The sequence below is a fragment of the Ambystoma mexicanum genome, chromosome 3q (assembly GCF_040938575.1).
Source record: "Ambystoma mexicanum isolate Mex_15411 chromosome 3q, UKY_AmexF1_1, whole genome shotgun sequence".
NCBI classification, from domain to species: Eukaryota; Metazoa; Chordata; class Amphibia; order Caudata; family Ambystomatidae; genus Ambystoma; species Ambystoma mexicanum.
The window spans coordinates 668,478,040-668,493,974 of record NC_090926.1 but is presented as its reverse complement, the minus strand read 5'-3'; positions in this window follow the sequence as shown (position 1 = coordinate 668,493,974).

Here is a 15,935-nt window from a genome sequence, read left to right as displayed (position 1 = left end):
CGCTCTCTTCAACCATCTGCCTGAAGCCCAGAAAGTCTTCTGGTTTGGCTATCTCAGCGGCCTCCTCCAGTGGGGGAGAAGTCCTCGTCAAAGTACTGACTTGGACTGATGGCTTCAGGTGTGGAAGGCAGTCCTGGTGGACTTGAAAGAACACCTCATCCCTCCTGAAGTCACAGGTCACCTATACCTTACCATAAGGACAGGAAGAGTACACCAGGAAATTCCCCCCATGCCGGGTGAAGATCCTGTCTGGTGTTGTGTCATTGTCACTATCACTGTCAAAACAGTCATTGGGGATGGGTCCTATCAGTTCATTACCTAAATATGTGGAAAAATGTCGGTCATCAACCGCCATTCCAATAATGGTGCCTGTGCCCAGAGTGATACTCCTAAGGTCGCTGTTATGCACCACTATTGGAATGGTGTTGTGCTCTGTATTGACTAGTGGTGTTAGGTTTAACCCCAACCCTTGCTGTTGGAGATGGGCGTTTGCAGTTTCTGTCCTCTTTTAATTTTGACTTCAAGTGGGAATAGTCAGGTCCGCTCTGGGATGGTGACTTCCTCTTCGATCTGAACTTCAACTTGCATATAGCAGCAGTTGAGCTGACTGAAATGCTTTCTGTGGATCATCAAATTCCATGGGATTACCTGCTAATCGGGACCAGACTTTGAAGTTTATCAGGTCCAAATGAATGGCAAAGCGATTGAGAATGTCACTGCCTAAATAAAATGCAGTAGGGATATCTCGCACGACCCAACAATTATGGACTATGCTCTTGTTGCCTATGGACATTTTGAGCATACTCCTGCTAGGCAGGAGATGTTTGGAATTGGGAGTTTCCAGGTCAATTTCCCATTTGTCTATCAATCATGAACAGGCAAGTACTCAACAGCAAAATTGAAGCAGACGAGTGCAAAGGTGAAATTGGAGTGCAGAGGGGGGGTGGAGGGGCAAGAGAGCATGCCTACATGGAGTACCCGCATGCAGGCAGAGGACACATGCACGTCAGTCATGCTATGACATAGTCCCAGGGCTGAGAGCAAGGTCACCCCAGGCTACATGCAGAAGGGACAGTGAGCTGGAACATGGACCGGAGGGGCATCCTGGTGACCAGCATGTGAGTAGGGTGCAATAGTGGTGATGCGGACAGTCCCCGTCCGCTCCACATGTCCACCATCCTGCAGAGCAGCCATGCATCAGTGAAGCATTGCATTACTTGCGCATCAGAACCATGTACACATGACATGTAGAGGCAGTCATGCACAACACATCACTGTCACGATGCCTGCTCCCGGGGAGCCGGCTCAGGCCCTGCATCCCCGAAAGCGGACATCAAGTCCCCGGGGAAGGTCCCAGCAACCCCTTATAGGGGCCCTTTGGACAGCCCCTTATAGGGGCTCATAGAAAACGTCAGTCCTGGCGCCATAGGCGCCAGGCTCATTATGAAAGTGTTTGGGTGCACTTACCTGATGCAGACCATGCTGCAGAACCCCGGCCTCCTTGAGGCCTGAAAGGAACTACTTTACCTGTGGGACTCATTTACCACCCGGGCGTGGTCGGGGAAGGATACATACCTGATTGGAGGAAGGACACATTCTAGGAACTTCTTCCAAGGCTATTTAAACCACACCCGATCAGTCACACATGCTTCGCGTTGTTCTGCATCTAGCAGCTGGACGCTCACCGTGTCTGCTCCTGCATCTTGACTTCTGCCACACCTGCCAGCATCCTGAATCACCTGCAAAGGAAGGGAACAAGAGAACAGAAGAAGAAAAAGGCCTCACCTGCTAAATCTGCATCCCAGAGACATTTCGCCAACTATCCTGAAAAGGAAGACATTTATTTTTAAAAGCACATCGCATCGATCGCTGCAGCGCCGCATTCTACTCACCTTTACAGGGCGCCTCCATGTTCAGCAGCGACCATCCAGATTTGCAGTTGCGCCCCCACGCCTAGGGAGAAAAAGACAAGAACAAAGGTGAGAGAAAGAAGGGAAACGGGAAGCTAAAACTCCATGACTCCATGACTCAAGACTTACCTGTTGGGTCATTCCCTTTTCATTTCGGGTCCGCGCCACATCCAGGCATTTTCGGACCCCGGCCCCTAAGGGGAAAAAGACATCAGCGTTAATGAGTGAATGAAAAGACATTACCAAAACACTCATTAAAGACTTACCTGATTTCCACAAGGATTTCACCGCTCACCTCGGGTCGGTGCCTGTTCCCCGGCATTCCGTACCCCGACCCCTATGGGGAAAAAGACACTAGCATTAGAACATTAATGCATGGACACAAGGGGAACCACTTATAGAAAAACTTACCTGGAAGCCAAGCAAGTTTGGTTCTCACCCATCCGAAAATCCAGTGACGTAACTGGATACCAACGCGCCCCTGCATCAGAAGCAGGATGGAGAGCTCGTCCTTCCAGACCCTAAGGTGAGACGCTACGGGGAAGCACAGAAGGGTTTTGAGGAGGGTGAGAGGGGTAAGGGGGAGGCCGATTGCATTACCCCGCAGACAGTTAACCCCCTATTCTCACCTACAGAATGATACTTCTGCGAGTCAGACAAGCCAGATCTGGGGCCCGGTCCAGTCCGTCTTCCGAATCCTGCGCATCACCTTAGACGAAGTCACAGCAGCGCGAACCAGGCCAGCGCCCCCGTGGGAGTCAGGTGAGCGTTACAATCACACAAGTAAAACACACATGTCCTCAACAAACACGCAGCAACACTCACTGGACTGGGCATCAAAGTCCGGCATCTCTCCCACTCCTTCGACTGATTCAGGTGGTATCAACTCCGCAACGAGTGACTCGTGCGGAGTGGGGTCTTCATCCTCAGGTGCAAGCCCACTACCAGTTACCAGAGTCAAGTTGTAATTTGAGGCACACTTAGCCTTAGCGATGCGTTTGAGGTCATTCCAACGCTTTTTGCACTCTTGCGCTGTGCGCACCTCATGGCCGAATGCACTCACATGTTCCGCAACTTGCTTCCAGTGGGTATCACGGTGGGCAGCCGTATTCTGACAATTAGGCCCCACTAGCATGTCATGGCTGTGGTCCCGCACGTAGTCCACGAGGATGTCCAGTTGCTGGTTGCAGAAAGGCTTCTTCCTCGACATGAAGGAGGTCGTGGCTGTGTGTGGGGTCCCAGCCTGTGCTGCAGGTGCAACCTTCCTCCTCTTGGATTGTGGCACAGACCCTGGCTGGCAAATGCCACCCTGATCAGTATGGCCAGTGGCACCGGTGGATTGAGCCAAGGGAGTGGCAGATGGAGGGACGACCAAAGGCCTGACTTGCGTCAGTGGCAGCTGGGTGCCCTCTAATGGACCCTGCGCAGCAACATCCGCTGTGGCAGGGTCATTGACCGCGACTGTCCTGGTTGGCAGACATCTGCCCCTGCACTTGCCAACACCCGGCTGGTCGGGGCAGCAGATGACATTACTGCCCCAGGGACACGTGTCTCGGTCAGGGCAACCCTGCGTGCACCTACGGTTTGCCTCCTGCCCTGTTGGAAATCTTCCAAGGACTCTTCAAGTGCCAACGCAGCCTGCGCTGCCAGACCCTGAGCCTGGGTGGTGGTGTCCACAGCTGCACCTGCAGCTACCACTACCCTTGGGCCTGTGGCAGTCGATGAAACGGACTTCCGGGTCACACGGGTGCCAGTGCCAGATGCAGAAGCTGCATCTCCCTGAACCACAGGGGGTGGTGGCATGACTGCACCGACACATGGCACAACATTGTGCACAAGTGGCGCACCACTGCCTCTTCCCCCTCTGCAGCCACCCTGGACACCCTGGAGTCCCCCTATTCCCTGGTCACCCCGCCACATCCCTGACCACGCCCGCCATGAGGAGTACGCCCAGATGAGGCGCCCCTCACCTTTGGTGGCCTCCCAACCATGGCACAGATGGAGTAGTGCCGGCACAGATGGAGGAGTGCTAATGGGAGGTGTACACCACAATTGTCCAGGGCAATTGGGGCGAAGGGGGTGGGATGCAAGATGTTAATAGCACCCCTGCACCTGCAAGGCTGTATGTGACCCCGGTGATGTAGTGACGGGTCACGCAATGCTCAGGCACCCCAAAACTGCAGTAAAACCGTGCACGCAACCCCTGCAGCCTACGTGCATGGAATTAACCTCCCGCAGTACGCAATGGCACCCAGGATCACGAAAAACGCGTACGCGTGGGACACGCAGGCTACTATGACCTCAAAAACAGGTACGCGATACACAGGGGCACCCGCAGTGGGCAAAATAGCATGCGTGACTCACTGTCAGACTAGCACGATGATGAAAAACATGCGTAGCCAATACCCCCGCCAAAAGAAGAGATACGTCCTTGATCCGCTGTGAAGTTGGGATGGTGCGCGAAACAACACGAAGTAGCAACACACACGTCGGTCTCCACAAAAGGCACATACAGCGAACTCCTGGCCCCGCTCACCTTTAACCCGTGCTGAGGGAAACGCCCGCGCGCGCCACGTCACTTACGCGCTTAGGCCCTTTCCTCGAATTACACGCATTCACTCACGGACGTGTGGTTTTTTCACATGCTGATCCACTATGCACCCGTGTTGAGGGAAACGCCCGGGCGCGCTACGTCACAGAGGCGCTTAGGCGCTAAGGGCCTTTCCTCGAATTACACGCTGAAGTGCAATTTTTTCACGTGCCAAATCACTCCGTATCAAGCTGGCCACGCAACAACACACGGAAGACCACGCTCCTGCCCAGAAGGCCATATTCCTGCCCCCCAGAGCCCCGAGCACGCTCCCAACTGCCATCTGCTGCAGCCTGCCTGCTGCCCACGTGCCCTGCTATTTGGTGCCTGCACGTTAGCCAGGGGTGCAGTTGCTGTGACCACCTCTGCTGGAACTGGGATACCATCGCTCCAAAGCCCAGCCCCAGCACCCAGTCGCCCACCCACACCTGCCTCTGGGGTTGCCATGTCGGACACTACACCATCTGGCACCACTGGCAACCCCCAGGCAGAGAGGCAGAGGGCCACCAGCTTCAGTGCCAGTGAAGTTGGTATCCTGGTGGAGCAAGTCCTGGGGCAGTATGATGCCCTCTTTGGAAGTTCGCGTGCCGACAATGAAGGACGGAAGAGTATCTGGATGGACATCGTGACTGCCATCAACGAGGAGGGGGTTGCAGTCCGTGAGATCAAACATGTCCGCAAGCGCTGGGAGGACTTCAGGTCCATGACCCTCAACAAGGCCCGGCGCCTCTTGAAGGCAGCAGATGCCAAGGGGTGTCGGGTCCACCTGACCGACAACCAGATGAGGGTCCTGGAACGCATACGCCCAGCGCTCCACGTCCAGGTCCTTGAGGGGCAGACCCGTCTGGAGTCGAGCGGTAAGTGTACATGCATACTGATCGGACGCTGTGCATGTTGTAGTGTGCCAGGAGTGTGCAGGTTGCACATGTGTCTTTGTAGGGACATGTATGGCTGCGTATGTACAGGGACGTGAACCTGCCACATGTGATTCCTATCAAGTGTGAGACACATTGATGGTGTATGTGTTGGTAAGCATGCTGTGCAAATGTATGTGTGGGTGCACACATGTAATGAATTAAGAGTATTTACTGTGGCATGGTTGTGGTGTCACATAGATGCTGGTTCATGCTGCATGTATCTGCACTATGCACATGTGTACGTGGGTGTATTTGACAAGTGTGCAACTGTGATGCAACATGGATGCATGTGACACTGACATGTAGAAGGCTGAATGCGAGATGTGACATGGATGGTGATCTCATCACTGCGGCAGTTGGTGGAGATGTACACATGCATGTAAGGCTGGTGGCGTGTGTGCATGTGTTGTGTACTCCCCGTGTTTCATGTGACATCAGGCTCACCTTCGGCTGCTCGTGCTGTTGTTTGTGTATGGACGGTGCTGTCTGGTGCAATATTCCTGTTGATTTGCTCATGTGTGTGAGTTGAAATGACATGTGTGTTAGGGAGTGTGATGCCATGTCTGTAATTTTACACTGCCACTCATGTGCAACTGTCATGTGTGTATCAGTCCATTGTACAGTGCCCTGATGCCTGTGTTCTATCTCTCCCTGTCTGCAGCGTCAACTGATGAACAGGGTGGAGAGGGTGCTGTGGAGCAAAGCGGCAGGGATCGCACCACCAGCCGGAGATGCAACGCCCGGCTCCCCTCCCACGTTGTCATCTCGTCGGGGAGAGAGGAGTCTGGTGCCGCGTCCTGAGCCGCAGCTGCCGAGGGTATGTCCAAGAGGCGGAGGTCGGAGGTGGACTCCTCGGCAACAGAAGGGGCAGCTGAGACCCCACATGGTCCGATGGAGGAAGATGGCATGGAGTCTTCCAGGTTGGTGGGGGGTTTGGTGGAGGAGGAGGCTGTGGAAGGGACGCACACGGAGTCTGGAGGTGGGGATTCCACTGGTGCTAGTGGTGCAGTGCAGGGGCAGGGACAGGAGGCAGCAGAGGCTGCCACAGAGGTGCCTGTGTGTAATCCTGTCCCCGATCCTGTGACTGCATCATCCTGGACCAGCAGGGATGCCTACGTCCAGACCCGTTTTCAGGGAGGGGATGAGCGCACAACAACTGGCCTTCCTCTCTCTGCGGACGTGGCAATCCGGGACCGGGTTGAGCCTGTCCTGGCTGGGGTGGCGGTGCGTCGACGGGGCATGCAAGGTGACCTGCAGTGTTTTCGTGAAGACACTGCACGTCATCTCGGATGCCTCGTTGACCACGTTGACCTACTGGGGCGGGTCACCAGGGCTGGATTCCTCCGTATGCTGGACCTTATTCCGACCCCCTCATCACTTGAACCCCCTATGCAACAGTCGTCCTCCATGCCATCTTCCCACCCATGTATCACCTGGGTACCCTGTGGAGCTGCCTCTGACCCAGCGGCCAGGCTGGTGGAGGACACATCCCTACCACAGTCGGGAGTCGGACGTCCAGCAGGGGTGGCCACCACGACAACTGCACCCCATCCGGAGGAGGACGTGCAGGCAGCAAGAGCCAGGGCACAGGCACAGCAGCAGCAACAAGGTGGGAGCGATGATGGCTCGGGGCCATCAACATCGGAGGGGCAGGCATCGGCCACAGGGCAGGAGGACCCAGGATTGGAAGTGTCTTCCGTGTGGCAGCGGTTGGGCCAGGCCATAGGTGCAGAGCGGCGGCGGGCAGAAGAGGCACGGTTCACAATGGTCAGGGTGGAGAACTCCATGCAGAGGGCACTGAGGCGGGCCGAGTGCCTCGAGGCTATTCGCAGGGAGTTGGAGTCCAACATGGCATCGTCCCTGCGAACCCTCGGGCCATGGAAGAGGACCGCCTCCAGGACATTGAGCAGGAGTTTGATAATGCCCTGGCCCGGGACATCGGAAAGTGAGCCGTCGGACTAGCCCGCCACCATTGTAAATAGTTTTTAGTGTTAGGTTTCATTTTTGTTTTTCTTTATTTTGGGGTGATTGGATTATGCCCCACACTTTTGTATATAGTTATTTTCTTAGGTAGTTTTTTGGATAGGTTTCATTTCTTTTGTTGGGCTCATGGACCCTGGATGAACTCGGTGTACATAGTTGAACAGTGGATCATGTGAGGATTTTATTTTATTAATCACCATGGTTCAATGGATTTTTCAATTTACGTTTCCTTTGGATTTCATTTGGTGGACCGTGAGATTGGACACATGTTTTTTTTTCATCACTTTGGTTTGGTTCTTCATATGTTTTTTTATTCTGTTTCGGACATACATTTCATTTCATCATTTGAAATATGTTTTATGCTTTCATTTCATTTCATTCTTTTTTTGTTAATAATACATTTTTGTTTCTTACTTCCATGTGTGGTATTCCCTCATTGGGTTGCTGCATGTGAAAAAGTGGATTTAGACAATCACTTGCACCCAGTGTGTGTGTGTGTGTGTGAAGGACATGTTTTGATGTACATAGTTCACTTTCGTTTTGTGTCATGGAATTGTCATTTCAGTGTGGGGTAGATTGGCTTGCTTACCTCTCAAGTGGTGGCGTGCTGTGGGATTTTGGTATACATGAGGCCCATGATTGTGCATCTTTATGACGTGTTGGGGGGACATGAGTCGGGGCCTGCTGGTAGGTGCCCGTCAATGCTGGGTGGGTGGGGGTGCTGAGGGACATGAGTCGGGGCCTGCTGGCAGGTACCCGTCAATGCTGGGTGGGTGGGGGTGCTGAGGGACATGAGTCGGGGCCTGCTGGCAGGTGCCCCTCAATGCTGGTTGGGTGGGGGTGCTGAGGGACATGAGTCGGGGCCAGCTGGCAGGTGCCCCTCAATGCTGGGTGGGTGGAGGTGCTGAGGGACATGAGTCGGGGCCTGCTGGCAGGTGCCCCTCAATGCGGGGTGGGTGGGGGTGCTGAGGAACATGAGTCGGGCCTGCTGGCAGGTGCCCGTCAATGCTGGGTGGGTGGGGGTGCTGAGGGACATGAGTCGGGGCCTGCTGGCAGGTGCCCCTCAATGCGGGGTGGGTGGGGGTGCTGAGGGACATGAGTCGGGCCTGCTGGCAGGTGCCCCTCAATGCTGGGTGGGTGGGGGTGCTGAGGGACATGAGTCAGGGCCTGCTGGCAGGTACCCCTCAATGCTGGGTGGGTTGGGGTGCTGAGGGACATGAGTTGGTGATCACTAGTGCAAGGTGACATGTGGGCTGGCTTGGGGGCATGCCCATGGTGGATGGGCTGCCTGCGGGACATGACCAGGGGTGCACGGTAGTCCCCTGTGGTGTGTGCTGCCTGCACGGGCTGGGGAGGGGCTCGGGGGCACACCTGGGAGGACCCACACTGGCAATTCACGTGTGTAACACCCCGCGCACCCCACTGGATACATGTACCCCGCTCAAACAGCGAAATTGCGTGTGAAAGTTCCTGCGCACCCCAGGAATACACGTACCCCGCTCACACAGGGCCAATCGCGTGTGAAAGTTCCCGCGCTCCCCAGAAATACATGTACCCCACTCGCACAGGGCCAATCGCGTGTGAAAGTTCCCGCACACCCCAGAAATACACATACCCCGCTCGCACAGGGCCAATTGCGTGTGAAAGTTCCTGCGCACCCCAGAAATACACGTTCTCCGCTCGCACAGGGCCAATCGTGTGTGAAACTTCCCACGCACCCCCAAAATACACGTACCCAGCTTGCTCAGGGCCAATCGCGTGTGAAAGTTCCCGCGCACCCCGAAATACATGTACCCCGCTCGCACAGGGCCAATCACGTGTGAAAGTTTCCGCGGACCCCAGAAATACACGTACCCGGCTCGCACAGGGTCAATCGCGTGTGAAACTTTCCCCACACAGCAGGGTACGTGTATTCGGAGGGGTGAGCAGGGAGTTTTACAGACATTTTCGTGGTTGGGGCTGTGCTAACCCTGCGTGTACAGTTGATGTTGCATAGGCAACTGTACACTGTTACTTCCTGCCCTTCGTGTTTGTAGAGCGTGACAATAAGCGCTACCAATTCTGCTGCTTGTGCCGAAAAGTGACACAGTAGCCCTGCACTTGCTACAACTTCAAATTCTCCATTTAATATATGTCTCACGGCTGCTGCGCCTGAATGCCATTCCCCACTGGTCTGATTCATTTTCAAAAAACCATCAATAAAGAGAATTTCCCCTCCTGACAAAGCATTTTCTTTCACATGGGATATGTTATCCTATAATTCAACATAATTAGCACAATCATGCACCTGATCACTTTCTGCTATTGGCTCAGCCATAAACGTGGCAGAATTCACTATTTTACATCTGACAATTTTAATTATTGGATTCAAAATCGTTACCTCATAGGCTGAAGCTCTTTGGGATGTCAATGTACCTTTGGGTTTCTCTAAAATGGCAAACAGAGCATGTTCCACGAAGAGAGTCATAGAGCAGCCCATCACAACACTTGTAGACTTCTCAATTGCGAACGCGGCAACTGCCAAAGACTGTTCGCAAGGAAAGTGTCCTATCATAACTAGGTCTAACATTCCACTATAATATGCTAAAGGGTTACCCCAAAGTAGTTGTCTGTTTAAGCACTGCTGTCATGAAGATCCCATTTGTATGTGAAAACAAGCAAAATTCCTCAGCAAAATTTGGAATTCCCAAACAGGGGCTATACAAATTGCTTTTTCAACTCCTCAAACCCTTCCTCTATTTCTTCAGTCCATTCTTTTGTCACTTTATTCACTTGTGCTTTTTTAAAGCTTGCAAAAGGAGTCTTGTGTATGAACTGTAATCAAACAACCAGGATCCAACATAATTGCATAGCCACAAAAACTGTTGCATCTGCTTCGCAGTATCTGGCTTTGAGGTTTTCATAATTGCCTCATCTCTTTCAGGTGTCACCTTCTTTCCTTCATGTGCAATCAACTCCCTATGTAAAACACCTCTTCTTGGCAATACTGTAGTTCCCCTTGTCTAACTTATATCCCTTGTCTGCTAGAATAGTCATCAACTGAATTTAATCTTGTCTGCATTCATATTCCATAGTCCTAAAAATTAGAAATTCATCTACGTACTGTATCACCACACTCTTAGTATCAATATTGCCTAAATCCATATGTAAGACTATCTTAAAGATTGATGGGGACTCACAGTACCCCGGGGGCAAACAAGTCTATTTCAGTCGAGTTTAGCAAAACGTAAAGGAAGTCAAGTCTTGTGAGTCCTTATGAATGGGATCGAGCAAAAACACATTTTTCAAATCACCGTGAAATATTGAGCTTTCACTGGGATACTAGATAATATCATCTCTGGATTAGGAACTAGAGGAAACTCTGCATCTACCATCTGGTTAATCTGCCTCATTTCTTGTATAAATCTCCACAACCCATCTTTAGATTTTTTGATCAGATACACCACAGTGTTACACAATGATTCTGGAGATACACCACAGTGTTACACAATGATTCTGGGGGCACCAGAATACCTTGTTTCATCAGTGCTGAAATAGTCTGGAATATACCCTCTTCACCCTCTCACAAACATGGGATACTGCTTGGCTCGAGCTAGAATCGCCTGTGGCTTCAGCATTATTTTAATTTCTACTTTGCCCTTTAATAAACCTACATCATAAGGGCCTGTAGTCCAAAGGACGCTGCACACCTTCTCCAAGTCTTCCTGAAAAAATGCTGGACGCTGCCTCATTATTGCCATTCGCTGTGGGACTTCCCTCTTCTCTATTCTTATCCAGTATGTGATGCTCAAAAAGAACACTACTTCATCATCTATTCGGTCTTCCATAAACATGTGAACAGCAGTTATGCCAGTCAAGCTGTACCCTTCCTCGAGAGCTATTACTGTCCTCCATGGTATACCCTCATCGTCGATTCCATCAAGCATTGCCATTTCCCTTCGTACTATGGCTGCCTCCAATTCTAAAGGGATAATCTGTCTCCTTCTTTGTCCATAGGTATTTGCGGCCTAGACAAAAACTCATCAGGTATCCTCACAATTTTTCCCACTAAGCCTATGTCTGTAGAATGCTCACCCCATGCAAGACAATTTTGAAATCTACTGACATGCGTCACAAAACCGCTTGACCTGTGAATGCCAGTATACATTTGCCCACATTAAAATAGTGTATTCCTGGAGTGGAAACACTATCCCTTGATCGGTGAATGAAATCGTCATGTTAAGTTTTGTCATCAAATCTCTTCCCAAAATGTTAACCAGTGTCTGTCATGAATAGAACAAATGAACAGACATGTCACACTCTCCTATGGAGACTGGTAATTCATCAGTAAAAGGAACTCAACTCAAAGCTCCAGAGAACCCTTGAGCATTCAGGGCAATTCCAGACATTGGATATTTTCCCTCTCGTATACTTGAACGAGTAGCCATAGTGTCTACTAAAAAAGAAAAAAGATTTGCCTCCTATCGTCACATCAACGCTTAGTTCCTCTTGGGGGTCTGGTGTCACAAATATTACTGAACACATCAAGTAACCCTGTGAGCTGTCCTATTGTGGGTACAGGCTCATCCCTGTTCCTGTGAAAGGATTTTCTCCTACCACAGTGACACCTCCTATTCTGGGTGTCAGCCCTTGTCCTGTGTTTGCATACTGCTGTGTCTGCATGGGGGCCTGTTGCGACTGCGCTTTTGGTGGATTCATTTACACTTGCTTTGTGTACTACATGGTGGAGGATAATATGCCCCCCTCTTGGAAATTGGCCATTTTGTACATTCCCTTGGCTCCCACATATGCGCCCAATGTGCCCTGTCATCCCACAAGTCCAATCTACAGGGGGTGCTTGTCTGATAAGTCCCCCTTGGTTAAATCCTTTGTGGGTATTCTGAAATCCACCCCGATTATTTTAGAATCCACCTCTTCCTCTATAGCCCATACCTCTGCCTCGTGTCACAAACCCATATCTACCTTGGTCTATAGGGTGCTGATTTTTCGCCTGCAATGTACGGACTTCTTCCTGCATTCACAGTCCTTCTCCGCTTGTCAACACCGCCTCTTCCATGGCAAACTTTGAAAATAATTCTGAACTAACTTGGCTTCCTCGATTTTCCTATTCTCATCTTTCTTCCTATTTTTTTCTTGCAACAACTGACAGTGATGCATTATCGTCAGCAGTATCTCAGCCCACGGTTTTGCTTCCATCCCACTTGTTTCTTCCTCTTCCTCTGTACTCACTCAGGCTACCCCTGACATAAAAATGTGGTAAAATAATGTCACAATTTTTTCCCTCAGCTCGCGAGTTTCAAGTTGCCATTTCTCTTGAATATCCTGAATATAAGCAACAGGGTATTCATCTTCCTTCATCTTACATGCCATAATTGCACCCATATGTGATGTATCGGGGGTCTGTACCCTGAGAACCCTCCACACATCTGATCTGCAGCAATTATTAAACAGCGCTCCATCATGTGCTGTGTTTTGTGCTGTCACACTTGAATATCCTGCTCTCCTCCATATGGCATCAGCTCTTTCTCCAAGAATAGCTGCCAAGAGTATTTTTATGTCCCCTATGACCAGCGTTTTTCCTCCTGTCTTTTTTCTAATTTGTATATCCATTTCCCAGCCCCCGAAGTAAAACTCGTGAGCTTACACCTTCAATTATCCTTATACATCTGCGGCCATGGAATATACTGTGGTCTTGCTCCTCCTTTTTCTAACAAGGGAAACTGTAAACCTCAAACCACACTCATCTCCTATTGTTCGTCTATCCATGGCAGGGACGATTGTCCATGACCGTCTCCTTGAGGGTAGTCACCCTAACCTGCTCACATATGGCTGTGATTCTCCCTTCTCACTATACAATCGTCCTCTGGGACATTCTGGATATGCTATGGGATCTGGCGTCCTATCCTTAGGTTGTTCCAGATCCAACCATCTTACTTCCTTGTCTATCTGCAGGCTTCCTTTGGGGGCGCACACGCTCCGTCCTTCTTCAACAAGGAAGAATTCTCTTTCCTCATCTGATATGTCTTGTCCCCAACTAGTCCTCTTCACCCTTGTCTAGGTTCAGTCTGCTTAAGGACAATGCTTTATGCTCAAAAACCGAACACAATTTCTTCTTCGCTTCATGATATAAATGCTAGGGATGGATCCCTCCTCCCTCGACTTCCACACTTCCTAGTTCGCTTTAATTCTGAATAGGCATTATCAATCCTCTCTCTGATACTTCCAACATCAAAGTTTTCTTCTTCCTCTACTACTCTAGATGTCCCTGTCATCGCATCCTTTATCGGAAGGAACTCTTCTGTTCTGTTCCATCATTTTGCTGGACTTGGCCCTACTGATTCTTAACGAATAAGACTAATATCAAGATCCTGCTGTCTCTTTCTTCATCCTAGTTTTTCATCTAATTCTCTTCTCTTTCTCGCCTTCCTTATAATGCCTTCTTCTTCTTACTTTTGTTCTTATCTCCTCACTTCTTCCCTTCTTTCCTCTTCTTCCCTTCATCTCTGTATCCTTTTGTCCCTTAGTTTTTGTGCTTCCTCCTCTTCTCTCTTCCTTTCTCTTTTATCCCTCTCTTCTATCGCTTGCTGTCTGTTGTCATACTTTCTTTGCTCTTCTGCCCGTTCCTCTTTGTTCTCTTGTTCCTACTGATAAATCTGTTCTCATCGCTTCCTGCTCTTTCTTTTGTGCTTGTCTTACTTCAATCTCTTCTCCCCTTCCCTGTCTTTCCTATCCTGAATGTCCTTGTCTTCTTTTTGCCTAACTTCCTCAATGCTTTTCCCATCTAACTTGAGTAATATCTGTCCTCCCATCCATTTGTTCTGTACAAGCGTTACCTTGTCAGCATTATATTTCTCTCCTTTCCATGTCTTGATCTCCATATTTCTGTTGACATTTTCAACTGCTCCGTATGTTCTTCCTTGTCTTGTATTATCTTAAAGATCTCCTCTTTTCTCTTATTCTACTCTGGACTATCATCACTGTTATAAGCGGGAGGTTCGTATATCGGATTACTATACCCTGTCACCACTTTTAATTCATTCAAACAATACACCCCTATTTCTTCCAAACTAATGCCTCTTTCTTCAGGCAGGGTAAGGAGAGCTGAGAGCTCAACACCTTCCTCCCTACACTGGCTAAGCATTCACTCCCCAGGTGGTGGATCTTCCCTCTCTTCCTGGTATATTTTCCAGAGCTCTAGGATCGCTAATCTTTTCTCTAATTTCTTCCACTTGTATGCAGTGTGCAAGTATGTGGTCATTTGTTGCAATACTGCTTTCGACAGTGATCCCCCTTGTGGCCACTGCATGAACATTTTATCGGCCGTGCCTTTCACCCATTCCGCCCTATATTGTATGAGCTGGGCATGTGCTTTGGCAGTGTCTTACATAAGTGCATCAGAGGAGTTTCTCTCATTATGACAAGTCTCAATTGACTTTTGATACTTACCAGACTTTATGAAATACACTTTACTGTTGCTTAAATCACCACTTTTTCAACACCTTTAAAACAACAAATATGAGCATGCACTATCAATCCCCATTCAAGCCTCCAATTTCTCAATTAGCTATCTCTGACTATGGATTGGTACCAACCACGTCACTATACAGTTATTATATAGCTCCTCATCTTTTTCCAATTGCTTCAAAATGTCTATCACTCTCCGATATTTTTTCTCAATACATAATATACAGACTAGTTGATTTTACACATCAATAAACACCCCTTGATCACCTTTTTCTATCTTGCCTTCATTAAAATACCCTATACAGGGTTTGAGACGTCACCTTACTTGAAAGTGTTCACGCGTTATATTTTTCTGCTCTACTCTCATTGGAGTTTGAGATGTCTCCTTCTGAGCTCCCTTGAGCAAGGTATCTCCAGGCACTATTCTTCTCTTCACATAATATTTCCCATTACTCAAAAATGATCATAACTCTATACCCTTAATTTTCCATTCCCTTTAGTCTACTCAACATTTCTTCGTTAATTGACTTGAGGCCTTCGGTATCGTCTCCTCCTCCAATACGACCACTTTGCCTTCCGTCCGCCTAGCGCCTGTCGAAATTGGGCAAGGATTTAATCAAAGGGGGAACTGCCCACCGTCTCGGTTCTTGTTGCAAGATTATTCCTATTTGGCGGCTATCCACAGGAAACCCTGCGATCTTCTGGCTAATGGTGGGGGATGCCGATCGTCTGAAAATCTGGAGACAACGGAGTTTGGATCTTGAACCATCCAACACTGCTACCACGTGAGCATATGGCCCTTTGGGTAACGTGCATGAAATAGATGTGGTGCAGAGTAACTCTTGGTAGCAAATAATCAAACCAACTCAGGAAGATGGCAAACATTTTTGTTTTATTACCAATTATCTAAAACAGGGAGTTACAAAGGACATCAACGGATGTTCACTCGAGCCCTGGGAGCATCTTAAAAAACAATCACAGTTATATAGTAAAAATGTGTCATACGTGATGTCATAATATGTGGCAAATAAGAAACAGCAAACCTACAAGGGGTTGTTGTAGGCTCAAGGG